We start from the raw sequence: 17,740 nt of genomic DNA on the forward strand, positions 1-17,740 counted from the left end.
TCTAGTGATCCGCAAACAAAGTCATCCGTTATGGAGGGAGGCACTCAGAGCCAACACGTAAGTTTGTTGCATCACTTACAAACCAGTAATGGAGACCGTAGAATTTATTTAAAATACCTCTCCCACTTAATTATTTAAGGAGAGGTTTTTTTTTTCATGCAAGCACACATCACATGCATACACACATCACAGTAAATAAAAGCAATAAATATAGAAATTAATTTTCCAACTATTATGGCTTCTTTCATCACTGTCCTCCGTGTGCTGCCAGCCCTAGGGTTAATATCGTCGGGTCCATCGAGCTTCCTTTTCTGCTGCGCCTCTGGTCCTCCAATTGTACCACGCCTTGCAAGGATACGATCCGCGACAAAAATAGAATTTTACATATATCGATCCTATATTCCACAAGGGAATATACATGAAGTCTAGATCGAACAAAAAATGTAAAATCCTAGGGCTAATATAGCTCCTGCTGTATTTAATAATACAGTCATGCACACACATAAAATGCCCTTAACATGTCCAAGGGTCTAATCACACACAATCACAATAAGCCATAATAGTTGGAGCCTGGAACCACAGAGTTAGCATATCCTACTATTATCTTACCTAAATTATGTATGACATGTGCATAATTAAACTGAAAACCAAACACATAGAGGCAAACCCTAGCTTTGATTCCAATTGTTGGTTGCTACTCGGAATGTCGTACTGGTGTCCCTGTACAAAAATTTTGTACAAGTCTTGAACCTTTCCTAACAACCTATTGTATTCTTTAGGAATTAAATTTGGAATCGCAAACAGAACTTAATATTATTGATTCCAAATTCAACTTATCTGCTCTTAGAGGTTTAGACTTGGATCGCAAATGATGCTTAACATTATTACTCTAAATCCACCATGTTACAAATTTGATTAAATATTTATTTTAGAGATCGGCTTCCAGGTTAAACATGGCGAGGCACTAGGCCTTCTTGGGTATGAGATCATCCACCACTTCCTAGACAAAGTCTTTCAATGAAATTCAATATTTAATCTCCTTATAGTAACCCAAGGATTAACCACTAAGAACAATCGAATCACAAGATCGAAAAACAAAAGAAACACAAAATCGAAACATAAATTCGATAGCTTAGAATTGTTAACCTCTTGTGTTTGGTATTTCAAGATCTAAACAAAAAGATGAACTAGTTATGATGCAGAAACTAATAACTAGCTATACCTTTTGTAGCTTACAGACCTCACGATCTTCTGTCGTATTCCTCTTCTTATCTCGGGCGTTGTGTGGACGACGATCTATCGTGACGAGAATCCACCCAAGCCTCCTTCTTCTCCATGCAAGTTTAGGCCACCAACTCTTCTTGAAGGGAAGCTTTCTTTCTCTTCTTCTTCTCCACAAGCAACCGACCACCAAGATGAAATAAAGCCTCCAAGTGCCGCCGACCTTAACAAAAGGAGAAGAGAGAAAGAAGAGAGGAGAGGGTCAGCCACCACCAAGGAAGAGAGGAGAGGAATTATAGATGTGTTATTAGGTGAGGCACCTCTACCCTTCTTTTATATTCCTTGGTCTTGGCAATTAAGGAAAGTTTTAAACATAATTAAAACTTCCTTATTTTCCCTTAACAATGAACCAAAGGAAAATTTAATTAAACATTTCCTTTTATTCTTTTAATGGTCGGCCCCTACAAGTCCTCCAAATTAAGAAAGTTTTAAACACAAAATTAAAACTTCCTAATTTGTTTTCAAAAATTTTTAAACCAAAAATTTCTCTTGAAAAAATTTCCTTTATGGTTGGTTATAAAAGGAAACTTTTATAAATTAAAATCTCTCTACTAAAACATGTGGATGATTACAAAAAGAAAAGTTTTCTTCAAAATTTAAATCTTTCTTTTAACTACAAATAAGGAAAGATATAAAACCTTTCTCTTAATCTTTTGTAGAAACTATAAAAGGAACGATTTAATTTTAAAACTCTCTTTTAAATCATGGATTCCAAATAAGGAAAGATTTTAAAATTAAAATCCCTTTTAATTTTATTGTGGTCAGCCACCTACTTGGGCTCCAAGCTAGGTTCGACCACCACTTGATCCATCAAGGCTTATCTTGGCCGGCCCATGCTTGGGCTCCAAGCCTAGCTTGGCCGTCCACCATAGGATGGGTAAGAAGGTGGGTATGGGTGGGTATAAGACTTTATAAATAAGAGGCTACGATAGGCACCAAGAGGAGGAATTGGTTTTGGTCTCTCGATGAACTTGAGCTTCCCGTGTTCGCCCCGAACACCCAACTCGAGTTCATCAATAATAACTCATACCACTAAAGAGTTATTACTGAACTACCGCACCAATCCCATATTACTATATGGGCTCGTTCTTATCATGAGTGTGTTAATCTCCCTGTGTTTAAGATATCGAATGTCCGCTAATTAAATGAGTTACTGACAACTCACTTAATTAATATCTAACTCCAAGAGTAGTACCACTTAACTTTATTGTCATGTCGGACTAAGTCCACCTGCAGGGTTTACATGACAATCCTTATGAGCTTCTCTTGGGGCATCATCAATCTAGATTCCTAGGACACAGTTTCCTACTATAATCAATAACACACACTATAAATAGTATTATTTTCCAACTTATCGGGCTTATTGATTTATCGAGCTAAATCACACCTTTTGATAAATTAAAAAAATAAATATTAAGTATACATGCTTGTTATTATATTAGGATTAAGAGCACACACTTCCATAATAATAGAGGGCTTGTTCTTTTATTTAGTCAGTATAAAAAGAAACTACCTCAAATGGTCTTACTCAATGCACTCAGAGTGTACTAGTATAATTTTATAGTCAAGATAAACTAATACCAAATTATACTATGACTATACCAATGGTGTGTTCCTATCCATCTTAGTCATGAGCTACTTTTTATAACTTATAAGGAACTGATAACATGATCTTCTGTGTGTGACACCACACACCATGTTATCTACAATATAAATTAATTAAACAACTACACTTAGCATATAAATGTAGACATTTGACCAATGTGATTCTTAAATGTTTATACAAAAAGCTAGACTTTTAGTATACACTCTAACAGATTATATATGTTTTATATGTTATTTGATATACATTTACATGCACTTTATGAGCATGATTTATGTTATCATACCATATTTTATCATTATATCAGTATAATTACTCTTTTTGTTTAAAGATATGTTTTTTTGTATAATTTCATGTGCAGTATGCAATTTGAAGTGAAAACAGAGAAAAAATGAATATTTCAGTGTGGCATAGTCTATTGGTGCGGGTTGCATTAACAGTCTGATTTTGATGTATGAAAAATAGGTTAAATTTAGATGAGTTTTTTGTCTAACGTTTCTACCAAGTGTGTAGAAGTTGACTGGTCTAAAGAACCACCAGGCTGAAATCTAGCTAGGTCCGTGGGGCCCGATAACTAGTGGAAAATCCAGATAGTTTCGTGGTGCCCGATCGCTTGTATGAAGTCCAGATAGGCTCGTGGGTCCTGATATATGGAAGGAAGTCCGGTTGGGTCTGCATGACCACTACAAGAAAATGAGATTTTACAACACTTTAAAAAAATGCTTTTTTTAAAAAGCGTTGTCTTTATTTTTTTAACAACGCTTTTAGTGAAAAGTATTGTCTATCTCATTATTTTCTGACTAATAGATAGTATTTTTTTAAAAACCATTGTCTATTAGTGATTTTTGTGGGTCAAAGACAATGTTTTTTGAAAAGCATTTTCTATTACCAATTTTTTAGTATCTACGACAACGATTTTAAAAAACGTTGTCTATTGTTAAGTTATCATCTTAATCTGGGATGTTATGAACCGTTGGATCAAGTAAGGAGTAATAAAACCCTTGGTTTCACTTGGCACCTACCTATCTCTCAAACCCCTTGGTTTCACTCAGGTTTAATCTCAGTCGCTCCATCTGATCTGGATTGATCACGACCGTCAGATCAGATTTGGGGAAATAAACTCTTCTCTTCCTCTTTCGTTCGTTCTTCTACCTTCATGCGGAGAGAAGCCACACGCCGCCTTCTCCTCTACTTCCTCTCCTTCACCAATGGTCGGCGGCCACCTCTGCTCATCAATCGCCGCCGACCGAAACTCCCCCTCACATCCTCATCCTCTCCATCTCACCATATTCTTCATCCACTCTGCCCTTCATGATTTTCTGCCCCGACGCCACCGCAAGTATCGCCGCCCACTTCACCACAATCTGATAGTCCCTTCCTCTTCGGGTTAGAGGAGGAAGATAGGGCACGCAACTTCAATTCCAACGCACTTCAACCCTGACGCCATCCTGCTCGCCACGGCCGAAGCTACTACCACTTCCTTCATCCGGACCAGATCTGAGCATAACAAGTTCCGATTTCACTTCAGATCCGGCCACCATTTACCATCTTCGAGCATCCTTCATCTGGATTAGATCTGGACAGAACAAGCTCCAACTTCTGACCAGATCTGATCTTCTTCAAGCATCCAACAACAACTTCTTTGTCACCAAGATTGGTCTATTTCTTTGATTGTTGATTGCTTCTTTGGTTTTTATGTTTTGAATGATTATTGATTGTAATTGAATTCAACTTCTCATGTTCTAGATTCTCTAGATTAGGCTTAAGTTGAATGTTGCTCACAAGTTGTTCTATGTAATGCCCCAAACACCTTTTATAGCTTTATTTATGCATTTTAGTTTCTTAATTTCTTTCAATGCTTTGTTTGGTTAAATGTTAGTGATAGTTGTCCTTAGATTGAATGCAATTAGGATAGATTATATTTCTTTAATGCTCTAGATTTCATTCAATGCTTACTTGATGTTACTTTAATTTTCTTGCAATCATAGTTTAAGTTAGACTAGATTTTTTTACTTGCATTGTCTTTCATTTACTAGATTAGGTTCCATTTAATGTTCTACTATTTCATTCCTTAGTTTAATTCCATCTACAACAACCATCATCTACAAGATCCGTCCAAAGCATGGGTTCATCCATAAACACTTGTGGTTTCTTATGTGTTTGATTTCTTTCATGTTGAGTCATGTTTTATGTGAGTGTTAAGTGCTTGTATTAATTTGACCTCCTATGTTTCAATTCGCACACATTATGATTTCATTAACTCATGTCCATCAAGTGTTTGATTAAATGTCTCTTCCATTATAAAAGTTTTAGTTGATACAATTTCTTTAGTTTAATTCCATGTAATGCTTGTTAGTTTAGTGATTTATGTTCCCATGATGTTTGTTCTTTATTTGAATGCAATTAGTTTAGGTTTTGTTACATGCTCTAGTTTTTGTTTCAATAGATGTTTACTTGATGTGTTTTTACTTTCCATGCTCTAGGTTAGATTGGATCAAAAATCCAAACTACGAACAAGTGAGTTTGCTACTTTCCCTTGCAAATTGTTGACATGCATATATAGTTTGTCATTGGATGATTATCTCATCTGTAATAATTCTTTTAAGAATTCAGTCTGCTCAAATTCTTATTATCTTGAATCTGTTAGTTCTTTTATTTTTTAGAAGTTGTGTAAGCATACTAAATTGGTTTATATTTTGAATCTTGTTTTTTCTCCTATTTCATATTGCATGTCTATTATCTAATACTTGAATTTTCTTTGTTCATATATTCTTTTCTTTTCCCATAGAATGGATTTGTATCATTGCTAGAGTTAGTTTTGGGTGACAAAACTTTAACTGAGTCTGTATCTCAACATTGTGAATCTATAAAAAACTACATAGAACAAATACTAGTTATCCCAATCAGACCTTGCCATGTAGACTACAGAAACAATCTTACATGTCATCTGTAAGGTATTTACTTTCCCTATGTTTGCCTTCATGTTTAGTTGATAGTTTTATTCCAGTTGACTCTGTTATGATGCATTAATTTCTTAACTTTTTTGAAATAAGGTTTTGACTTATTGGATGATAGAAGTTGAGATTGTGAAAATTTCATATGTCGTTTGCTTATTCCTGTTGACTTTCATTAAATATTGAGATTTTGGAAATTTTACATGCAGTGTCTTTTTAGATATTTTGAATGGTGAATGGAGGTATTCAGAAACTCCAGCTAAACAGCTTGGATATGGATGATTATAGGAGCATCAACTACATGCTATGTGGCACTGCATCCAAACCTCAAGGCTGTGACTGGAAAGTACTTTGACGAAGAACTATTAAGTAGACTTTGGGATTTAAACGAGAAGATGGTTAAAGCCAATGAGTAAAGAACATTCAAGTCAAGAGGATAAGTAGCATCTATAAAGATTCTTTAAGTTCATGCAATAAGATGTAGTCGATAAGAGTAGTTTTGAGTGTCTCTTAATTAAAATTTATTTATATGCAAGTAATTATGTTTGTTATAGAAGTGTAAGGATGATAATTTCTATATTAATCTTAGTTGTTTATTTAATAATATGTTGTTGATTGAAATAGATTTATTTTCATTTATCTTTTATTTGTCTTTGGTATTAAAAGACAATAGTTTAAAACTTCTTATCTTTTACTAAAAAAGAATAACACTTTTTTACGCATTGTGAAATTGTTGTCTTTGCTAAAAAAGATAACGCTTTTTATGTGTTGTCATTAACAAAGACAACACTTTTTATGTATTGTCTTTAACAAAGACAACATTTTTTATGCGTTGTCTTTGTAAAAAATGGCAATGCTTTTAAAGCATTGCAAAAGCGTTGTCTTTGCTACAAATGAGAACGTTTTTAAAGCGTTGTCTTTGAGCAGACTTTTAACAACAGTGTTTTTAACAACGTTTTTTCAGTCACATAGACAACACTTTTAAAGCGTTGTCTATTAGCTTTTTTCTTATGGTGGACCTAACAACCGACCAAAATTTGATTGGATCTACAGACCTAACAATTGGCGGGAAAACTTGGTGGGTCAAAGGCAAGTTGAGAGACTACAGTTGGTAAGTGAAGGTAAGCAACTGTAGGAGAGATCCAGTGAGGATGTGTTCCCTGTTGAGGGAATTGTAGGTGTCGATTTAACATAGATCCATTTGGGAAATCTAAGTTGAGATCTTAACTAGATTCTGGTCTCGAGGAGACATGATCTAATTACTACCCTATCCTATATATTGTGCTAACTCTGTTTTACAGGGTAGATATAACTTTTATTGCTCGGACTAATATTTTCTTGTAGGGAGAAGGATGCTGAAAAAAATGGGTCTAGGCACCCAGAAGGAGTCTGGACACTCAGAGCAGGCTGGCCCAGGCAGTCTGGGCACCTGGACTTAGTCCAGGTGCCGAGACTCGAAACTTCATCCTGAAGATGATGTGGAGCGCGTCGATTGGTCGAGCCACTTGGTCCAAGTGCCTAGAGGGGTTCCAGGCACCCGAAATGGACCTATTTAAAGAGGCCTTTGACTCGGAGCTTCAGAACAACAACTGCAATGATTTTCTTTGCTGGTCGGTCCTCCAAAAAGGCTCTTGCAATGCTGCTACACTCCACCGACAACCGGACTTCAGCTCTAATTAGTTTTTTATTGTCAATAATTTTTTTATATAGTTCTTGTACTTCTAATTTGTAACCAATTTTAAACTATTAGTGGATTGCCCAACAAAAGCACTCTACGAGTACATACCTTGGAGTAGGAGTTGTAGTGGGAGATGTTTACTTATCATTTGATAGGAATAGAACTTTGATTTTGAGAAATTGTCTTTATGTACCAAGTTTTAGAAAGAATTTAATTTCAGTTTCTAAACTATTTTTGGATGGATATACTGTTTCTTTTGATGACAAAGTGGTTATCAACAACAATAGGGTAGTTATCTATTCTGGTACATTAGTTGACAATTTGTATACTCTAAATCCAATAACTCCCATAAAGCAACAAATGGAAATTAATAATGCATCCTCTAATTCTAATAAGAGAAAGGAACCTTCAAAAATGAACCAAACATATCTTTGGCATCTAAGACTTGGTCATATTAACTTGAGTAGGATTCAAAGGCTAATATCCGATGGACTCTTGGGTTCATTAGTGTTGGAAAACTTTCCAACCTGCGAATCTTACTCGGAAGGAAAAATGACCAAGAGACCTTTTAAGGCCAAGGGGTATAGAGCAAAAGATGTGTTGGAATTGGTTTATTCTGATTTGTGTGGACCTATGACTATCCAAGCGAGAGGTAGTTTCGAATATTTTGTCTCTTTTATAGATGCTTATTTGAGATATGGGTACATTTACTTGATGCGCCACAAGTCTGAGTGCTTTGATAAGTTCAAAGAGTACAAAGCTGATGTGGAGAAACGTCATGATAAAAGTATCAAAACACTACGGTCTGATCGTGGTGGCGAGTATCTCTCAGGAGAGTTTAGGAATTACTTATCAGAGGTTGGTATTCAATCCCAATTGTCTGCACATGGTATATCCCAACAGAATGGTGTGGCAGAACGAAGGAATTAAACTCTTATGGAAATTGTTAAATCGATGATGAGTTATTCAGAATTATCAAATTCATTCTAGGGATATGATTTAGAAACGACAGTGTACATTCTGAACTTGGTACCTTCTAAATCAGTACTCTCTACTCCCATGGAATTATGGAATGAGCATAAGCCTAGTCCGAGTCATGTTCGGATTTGGGGTAGTTCAGTATATGTACTGAAGGGAGATGCTGATAAGTTGGAATCTCGTATAGAAGTTCGACTGTTTATAGGTCTTAAAGGAATGAAAGGTGATTTGTTTTATAGTCCTAATGATCAGAAGATCATTGTTAGCACTAATGCCCGATTTTTAGAAGAGGACTATGTAATAAACCATAAGCCCATGAGTGAAATTATTCTAGAAGAATGAGAGAGGACACGTTTCCTTTAGTACCAACAGTGCAAGATGAAATATCACAAGAAACTGCAACACGTATCAAAAATGATACACAACTATAGACAATGCCTCGACATAGTGGGAGGGGTTGTGAGGCAACTTGAAATATTCATTTTTTTGGGAGAGTCTTCAGACTAGATCCCAGGTAAACATGAACCTGATCCCCAAACATATGACGAAGCACTCCAAAATCAAGATGCAGCATCTTGGCAAAGAACAATGAATTTAGAAATAGAATCTATGTATTCTAACAAATGTCTGGGAGCTAGTAGAACCATCAAATGGTGTAAAAGCTATTGGATGTAAATAGATCTACAAATGAAACAGAGGGATAGATGAGAAGGTGGAAACCTTCAAAGCAAGGCTTGTTGCGAAGGGGTATACTCAGAAAGAGGAAATCGATTATGAGGAAACCTTTTCGCCAGTAGCCATGCATAAGTCTATCCGGATTCTTTTATCTATTGCTGCTCATATGGATTATGAGGTTTGGCAAATGGATGTCAAGACAGCTTTCTTTAATGGAAGTCTTGAAGAAAACATCCATATGAAGTAACCAGAGGGGTTTATTGTAAAGGGCAAAGAGCATCTTGTATATAAGCTCAATCGGTCTATTTATGGACTAAAGCAAGCTTCAAGGTCTTGGAACATCCAGTTTAATGAAGTAATCCAGTCTTATGGATTTATTCAGTGTCCGGATGAGTCTTGCGTGTACAAGAAATGTGATAGAAATGTGGTGGTATTTCTTGTACTATACGTAGATGATATTTTGTTAGTTGGAAACAATATCAAAGTGTTGTCAGAAGTAAGGGTATGGTTGTCCCAGCAATTCGATATGAAGGACTTGGGAGAATGTACACATATTCTCGGGATCAAAGTAATAAGGGATTGCAAGAAAAGAATGTTGCGCTTATCCCAAGCTTCATATATTGATACTATCCTAGCTCATTTTAGCATGCAAAACTTCAAGAAAGGTTTTCTACCTTTTCGGCATGGAGTATCTTTATCTAAAGAAATGTCTCCTGAGACATCAAAAGAGATAGAGGAAATGAAGGCAGTTCCTTATACTTCAGCTGTAGGAAACCTAATGTATGCAATGTTATGCACGAGACCGGATATCTGTTTTGTCGTGGGCATGGTTAGCAGATATCAAAGTAATCCAGGATAGGGACATTAGACTGTCGTAAAGAATATATTAAAGTACCTGAGAAGGACTAGAGATTATATGTTGCTTTATCAAGCAGATAATTTACTCCCTGTGTGTTACACGGATTCTGACTTCCAATCAGATAGGGACAATAGTAAATTTGTTAGAGTGTATACTAAAAGTCTAACTTTTATAAATATTTATTTTTGAAATAAAAGAAACACATTGATCAAATATCTACATTTATTTGCTAAGTGTAGTTGTTCAATTAATTTATATTGTACATAACATGGTGTGTGGTGTCACACATAGATGATCATGTAATCAGTTCTTTATGAATTATAAACAGTTGCTCACGACAAAGATGGAAAGGAACAAACCATTGGAAAAGTCGTAGTGTAATTAAGTATTAGTTTATCTTGACTAATAGATTATACTAGTACACTCTGAGTGTATTGAATAGGAACATTTAAGGTAAGTTCTTTTTATACTAACTTAATAAAAGAACAAGACCTTAGTTATTATGGAAGTGTGTGCTCTTAATCCTAATATAATAACAAGCACATATATTTAGTATTTATTTCTTTAACTTATCAAAGGGTGAGATTTAGCTCGATAAATCAATAGGCTCTATAAGTTGGGAAATGATATTACTTATAGTGTGTATTGTTGATTATAGAAGGAAACTGTGTCCCAGTAATCTAGGTGAGAATGTCCCCAAGAGGAGCTCATAAGGATTGTCATGTTAAACCCTGTAGGTGGACTTTGTCCGACATGACAATGAGGTTGAGTGGTATTACTCTTGAACTAAGATATTAATTAAAGTGAGTTGTCAGTAACTCAATTAAATTAATGGGCATTTGATATCTTAAACACAGGGAGACTAACACACTCATGATAAGAAGGAGCCCATAATATAATTAGGGATTGGTGCGGTAGTGCAATAATAACTCTCTCGTGGAATGAGTTATTATTGATAACTTGAGTTGTGTGTTAGGGGCGAACACGGGATACTTGAGCTCATCAGGAGATCAAAACCAATTTCTCCTCTAAGTCTCTGTCGTAGCCTCAATGAAGCCTCAAATCCATCCATGTAAAGCCCATCTTGGTGTCCAAGAAGGGGGCCGCCCCAAGGCTTGGTGACCAAGCCAAGGGCCGGCCACTATCTTCTCAAAGAGGGTCGGCCCTTTGCTTGGTGCCCAAGCAAGGAGGGGCCAACCACCATAATCCAAATAAGGAGGGGTTTTTTGAATTTTTAAAATCTTCTCTTTGTAGATAACTACAAGTTTTAAAAGAAGGATTTTAAATTTATAAAACTTTCCTTATTTGAATTAGGCCACATGGTTTAAAAGAAAGTTTAAAAGTTTTAAAACTTTCCTTTTTTAACCATCCTCATGGTTTTGGAAAAAAAGGAAGGGAGTTTTAAATTTGAAACTTTCTATTTTTGTAACCATGTTAAAAAAGAAAATTTTAGAAGAGAAGTTTTATTTTTTAAAAATTGGTTTTAATTTTTAAAATTTTCCTTTTTTAACATTCACATTAGGAAATTAAAAGAGAGCTTGTAAAATTTTATAAGAGCTTTCTTTCTTTGCTTATAAAATTTATACAAGATTATTTTTCCTTCCTTTTAAGGGTCGCCGACCCTTACTTGGTGCCCAAGCAAGGGGCCAGCCAATCAATCCTTCAATCAAGAGGAGGAAAAAGGAAAAAATAAAAGGGGAAAAGGAAAAATCAGAGGAAAATTTTAATTTTTGTAAAAATCTTTCCTTATTTGCCTTGGGCAAGTAATATAAAAGAAGGGGAGGAGAGGCTTCATGAGACATCAATTCTTATTCTCTTGTTGGAGCTCTCTCTTGTGGTTGGCTCTCTCTCTCTTTCCTTTCCCCTTGCTCTCTTTTGTTCCTTGGTGGTGGTGGTGGCCGAATACTAGAGAAGGAGGAGGAGCCTTTGGGTGGTGTTCATCTTGGAGGATCATCACCCACACGACGTCCAAGAGGAGGCGAGGAATACGACAGAAGATCTCGAGGTTATTAGCAAACAAAGAAGAGGTATAACTAGTAATTATTTTCCGCATCATGCTAGTTCTTCTTTGTATGAATTCCAACACAAGAGGCATATGATTCTAGAGTTTCAAATTTATGATTCAAGTTTGTGTTTTTTTTTTGTTTTTCGAATTTGTGATTCGATTGTTCCTTTTGGTTAAACCTAATGTTATTTTAGGAAATTAAATATTTAATTTCGTTAAGAGGTTTTGTCGAGGTAGTGGTGGATGCTCCCATACCCAAGAAGGCCATGTGTCTCGCCATGTTTGTCCTGGGAACCGATTTCCGAAATAGATATTTAATTGAATTTGTAACATAGGTTAATTTAGATCAATAGTGTTAAGTTCTGCTTGCGATCCGAATCTAAACCATTAAGAACAGATAAGTTAAATTTGGAATCAATAATATTAAGTTCCGTTTGCGATTCCTAATTTAATTTCTAAAGAACACAATAGGTTGTTTAGGAAAGGTTCGACACTTGTACAAAATTTTGCACAGTGGAACCGGTATAATCTTCCTAGGACCAACCAACAATTGGCATCAGAGCTAGGGTTTGCCTCTGTGTGTTTGGTTTTCAAATAGATTATGCACATGTCATACATAATTTAGGTAGGATAATAGTAGGATGTGCTAACTTTGTGGTTGCAGGCTCCAACTATTATGGCATATAGATATTGCGTGTGATTAGAACCTTGGACATGTCAAGGGCATTTTATTGTGTGTGCATAATTGTAATATTAAATACAGCAGGAGCTGTATTAGTTATTAGGATTTTACATTTTTGCTTTGATTTAGATTACATGTACATTCCTTTATGGAATATAGGATCGATATATGTAAAATTCTATTTTTATCGCGGATCCTATCCTTGCGAGGCGTGGTGCTATTGGAGGACCAGAGGCGCAACGGAAAAAGGAAGCTCGATGGACCCGACGGCATGATCCCTAGGGATGGCAGCACTCGAAGGACAATGATGGAAGAAGCCATAATAGTTGGAAAATTAATTTCCATATTTATTGCTTTTATTTACTGTGATGTGTGTGTGCATGTGATGTATGCTAGCATAGCTTAAAATTCCTCACCTTAAATAACTAAGTGGGAGAGGGATTTTTAAATAAATTTCACGGTCTCCATTACTGGTTTGTAAGTAATGCAACAAGCTTGTGTGTTGGCTCTGAGTGCCTCCCTCCATAATGAATGGGTTTGTTGCGGATCACTAGATCAAACTTCTTTTATGGATGGTTATAGGAAATTATTTAGGAGCGTGTGATCTTCTCCAACTAAAGGGGCACAATCCTATTTAATGGACTAAGTATCAAGTAATGATATATACATAGACACATTCAATAGTATCCTCCCCAACGGAGTCACTGTTATTGTTTTGTGTGACCAAAGAAAAACCAACTATTAATTTTATTTGTCATAAAGTTAGGATGACAAGATAATAAAATTAATGGGTAAACCCCTCCTCTTACAATTGATGAATTTGTATATGTCCACACTAACGTGGCATGCAAAATTCACGGTGTTTTGAGGTGTTGGTAAATTTAAATAGTATTGTTTGAAGAATCAATATTATTCTAAATTTAGAGTCTTGACCAAAGTTTATTTTGTGATTATTAGGATGACTTTCAACCCACTGGCCATTATACTAAAAGAGAACAAACTTACTAGTCCCAACTATATAGATTGGAAAAGAAACCTGAACATTGTCCTAACTGCTGAGGGCTATAAGTTTGTACTGTCAGAGGTTTGCCCAAATGTGCCTAATAGTGATTCTACCCAAGAGGAGATTGAGTTTCATAAGAAATGGGTAAAAGCAGATGAGATGACGCGGTGTTACATTTTGGCTTCAATGTCAAATGTATTGCAACATCAGCATCAGGATTTACCAACAGCTTATGATATAATGAACAATCTCAAGGATCTCTTTGGACATCAGGATCAGGCTGTGATGTGCGTAGATCTTATGATCATTTATGCATGTTTGGACGCACATCTACTTGTATTTCATAGTATATTCTATGTTTATTGCACCATATTTCTTTATAATTTCATACTTCCATTATATTTGTTTGGAGATCTGCTCTTTGCTCATTTTTTTGTTGACAGGATGTTATTTGGAGCGAAAATGGAACAAAAAAGCACACATGCAGGAGCTTGGGTCGTGTAAGCACCACACAACCGTGTGGCCATGAGCATGTTCCGGCCGTGCCAAATGGCACGGCCGTGCTTGTAATACAGAGTTGAAGAGGGTCACAGCCGTACCGAATGGCACGGCCATACCAATCACACCGTGGCCAAGCGACACACGGTCGTGCCAAATGGCACGGCCGTGCCAACATTCCAGAGGGGAGGAAGGCCGCGGCTGTGTGAATTCACACGACCGTGTGACCTCGGCAGAGACAAAGAAGGCCATGGCCGTGTGACCCCACACGACCATGTGACTCAATCCAAGAGGAATCCGTGTGAGGCCATGTGGATTCCACACAGCCGTGCAACGAAGAACACGGGCTATGCCACGCCAAAACAGAGTTGTTCTGAATTCTGGGCAGATTGCAGACTGATCGTAATTCGGCTATAACTTCGTGCTCCGTTGGAGTTTCGGGCTGTTCTTTATTCCAAAACATAGCTAACTTCAAGATCTACAACTTTGCGCCAGATCTAACAGAGAGAAAGAATTGTTTTCCCATGCTAAATGGCACAGTCGTGCCTCCCAACCGCGGGTTCAATTGGACCTCCGCCCAGACTGCAGACCAAACTTCGAACCGCCATAACTTTCGGCTCGGTTTGAGCCATGGCTCAATCCAATTATCAGAACGAAGATAATTTCAAGGGATTTAACTTTGGTTCAGGGTGAATCACAAGAAAACCTAGTTTAATGGGTGAAAAACCTGGTTTATAGGACGCCTGTAATCCTGGTTTTCCTGGGCAGCGTGGAGGAGGTATAAAAGGGTCAAGAACCCTATTCTTTGATCATCTTTGGTTTGGGGACTTCGTCCCTATCCTTGGGAAAGGATTTTATCCTTTGGGGGAAACCCTAGAGATTCATCCACCGCCATCCCTCGACGTTCCGTCCATCTCCAGAGCAAGGGGGCATCTCCAAGACATCGGAAACCTCGGCAAGCATCGCTTCTTCCCTTCCTTCTCATATCAAGGGTTGTAAGTATGTTCTTCTTTATATTTTGGGGTTGTTCTTCCCCCACAATAGAGTAGACATCCTAATCTAGGATTAGGAAGTATTTGTAATATGATGGAGATGTAGAACTATGTAGATTCGCCTTGTTTCTATTCAATGACCTGTTGATGCCTTATTCGTGCTTGATGAGTTGCATGTGTGCCATGTGTACATTTCTTTGCTTTGATTGCTTGATGTGGAGGACTGTTGATCCCACAAAGGGGATACCTTAGCGCGTATTAACCAAGGTACCCTAGTGACAGAGTAACCCTTTCCGGACGTCTAAGACGTTCCCTTAAAAGGAGAAACAATCTCTTAAGAACTGCTACTCTCGTAAAGAGAGTGCTCTAGATCGTATACCCGAGAGGCCCTAGTGACAAGGGTAACCCGTTCACGGACGTCTAGGACATTCTCTTGAAGGGAGAGTCAATTCCTCCATAAGGATGTAGGTAACCGTTATCCTTATTGTTATTTACTAGATGTGTATCCCAGTGATCTACCGAGGCGCCCTCGTGACAGGGGGGTTAACCTTTATAGGATTTCACAAGGATCTACTCTATTCGATACTTAGGGATATTGAACAATCTAACTTCCTACAAGAGAATGGACATAGAGGGTAGAAATTAAGCAATCTATGTAGTATCTCCTAGTATTACAATGAAACAGAAATCCTAGTATCCATCTCCCGAAACTCATTCCACCCAAGATTAGTTATTTCTCTTTCTCTCATCCTTCTCTTTCCCTTTTCAATCACCCTCATTAGTTTGCAAACGTCAAAACTAGCTTTCTACCGTCTAGATAACTTATCTTGCGACATCTCTAGTGCTTAATCCACAGTCCCTGTGGATTCGATATTTTTATTACTGACGACGAAACCATACACTTGCAGTTGGATAACAACTTTTTGGCGCCCTTGCCGGGGACTATTTGCATTAACATTAGTAGATTAGTAATTTAGTTAACCTAGACTTGTGAATAGTTTTTGTTTTTCCATTTTAAATTGTAATTTGTTTTCTATATACATAATCAAAAAAAAAAAGAAAAAAATCTGCATTTTTATAGCAATTTAAATTCTGCATTTTGTTTCTTGATTTTCATATAGCATTTCATTTCCTATCTTTAATTCTTCATTTTTATTTTTACTCATTTTATTTCGATGAGCACTAACATGTCAAGCAGGGCCTTAAGAGATTTCTCGGCACCTATTTCTACAAGATTTATATCTCCCATTGTGCAGCCTCTTATTGAAGCAGAAAATTTTCAACTAGACCCAGAGTTAATTTACATGATACAAGTCACAAATTCGGAGGAGAAGTATCAGAAAGTCCTTATCTGCATCTTGAGACATTTCTAGACCTTTGTGATTTGGTGAATTGTGAAGGAGTATCAGCAGATACAGTTCGGTTGATGGCATTTCCTTTTAGTATCAAGGATAAAGCAAGGACTTGGTTATATTCTCTCCATCCTCAAAGCATTACAAGTTGGGAACAATTGGAGCAGCAATTTCTGAATCATTTTTTTCCTCCAAGAAGAACAATCTATATGAGGAGTTGCATCACAAATTTTGCTCACGTATATGGAGAATCATTATTTGAAGCATGGGGCAGATTGAAGAGTCTACAAAGATAGTTCCCTCATCATGGTTTGGGGAAATGGCTGATTCTACACATATTCTATAGGGGAATTTCTTTTTCAGATAAGTGTTTGTTAGATTCATCAGTTGGAGGTTCTTTTATGGACAAGAGTATAGAAGAAGCTTATACATTAATTGATCAAGTGGCATTGAACCTCCATGGATGGTCGAGCAAAAGTTGGATGGAATCTCCCTCAGAAATTCAAGAAGTACAAACCATATATACAAGAGAGCCTGTCAAACAAAATACAATTCGACCATCCAAGAGTTTTGAAATCCACAAGTCACAGAATGAGGAGTTCAAACATTTGGGGGCAAAGATTGAGAGCATAGTTTCAAAATGGTTCAAAGAAGATCCCCCTCCTTTGCAGACAAAATCTAGTGAGATTTATAATGATATTGAGTTGAGAAAGGGAAAGAATCATGAAGAACTTTTGAAGAAGGACACGTTTAGAATTGAAGAGAAGAATAATAGAAGATCACAAGAACTCAATTCCATTTCTCTAGGAAGTTTCCAAAGGCCATAAGTACCTTTCCCTCAACGGTTGATCACACCATCACTAGACAAGCAGTTTGAACCTCTGTCACAAGCTCAACCATTCCCAAGACCTTCACTAAAGGTTCCTTTTCCACAAAAGGCTAGTGAGGGCCAATGAAAACGAAGACTTTGGCAGATTCTGTGACACAAATATGGTTGAGTGTAGATTTCTGGATGTATATGAAGACGAGGACTCTTCAGATGAGGATTGTGATGATAATGCAGTGGATAACAAGTTTTCAGATCTACCTTTTGGGTTTACAGGGTGTTATGATGAAATTGAATTTTCAGATGATGAATATGATGTGGTAGATCAACTTAAAACTGCAAATGAAGTTAGTG

General features: G+C 36.8%; 1 non-coding gene across 1 annotated transcript; it reads right to left on the reverse strand.

Annotated features, from left to right (window-relative positions):
* Positions 1-16,767: 16,767 nt before the first annotated feature.
* LOC121974036 lies at positions 16,768-16,873 on the reverse strand. The gene has a single exon (XR_006109916.1). It is a non-coding gene; the product is annotated as a small nucleolar RNA R71 (small nucleolar RNA).
* Between the last annotated feature and the right edge of the window lie 867 nt (positions 16,874-17,740).

The sequence above is a fragment of the Zingiber officinale genome, chromosome 4A (assembly GCF_018446385.1).
Source record: "Zingiber officinale cultivar Zhangliang chromosome 4A, Zo_v1.1, whole genome shotgun sequence".
Taxonomy (NCBI): Eukaryota; Viridiplantae; Streptophyta; class Magnoliopsida; order Zingiberales; family Zingiberaceae; genus Zingiber; species Zingiber officinale.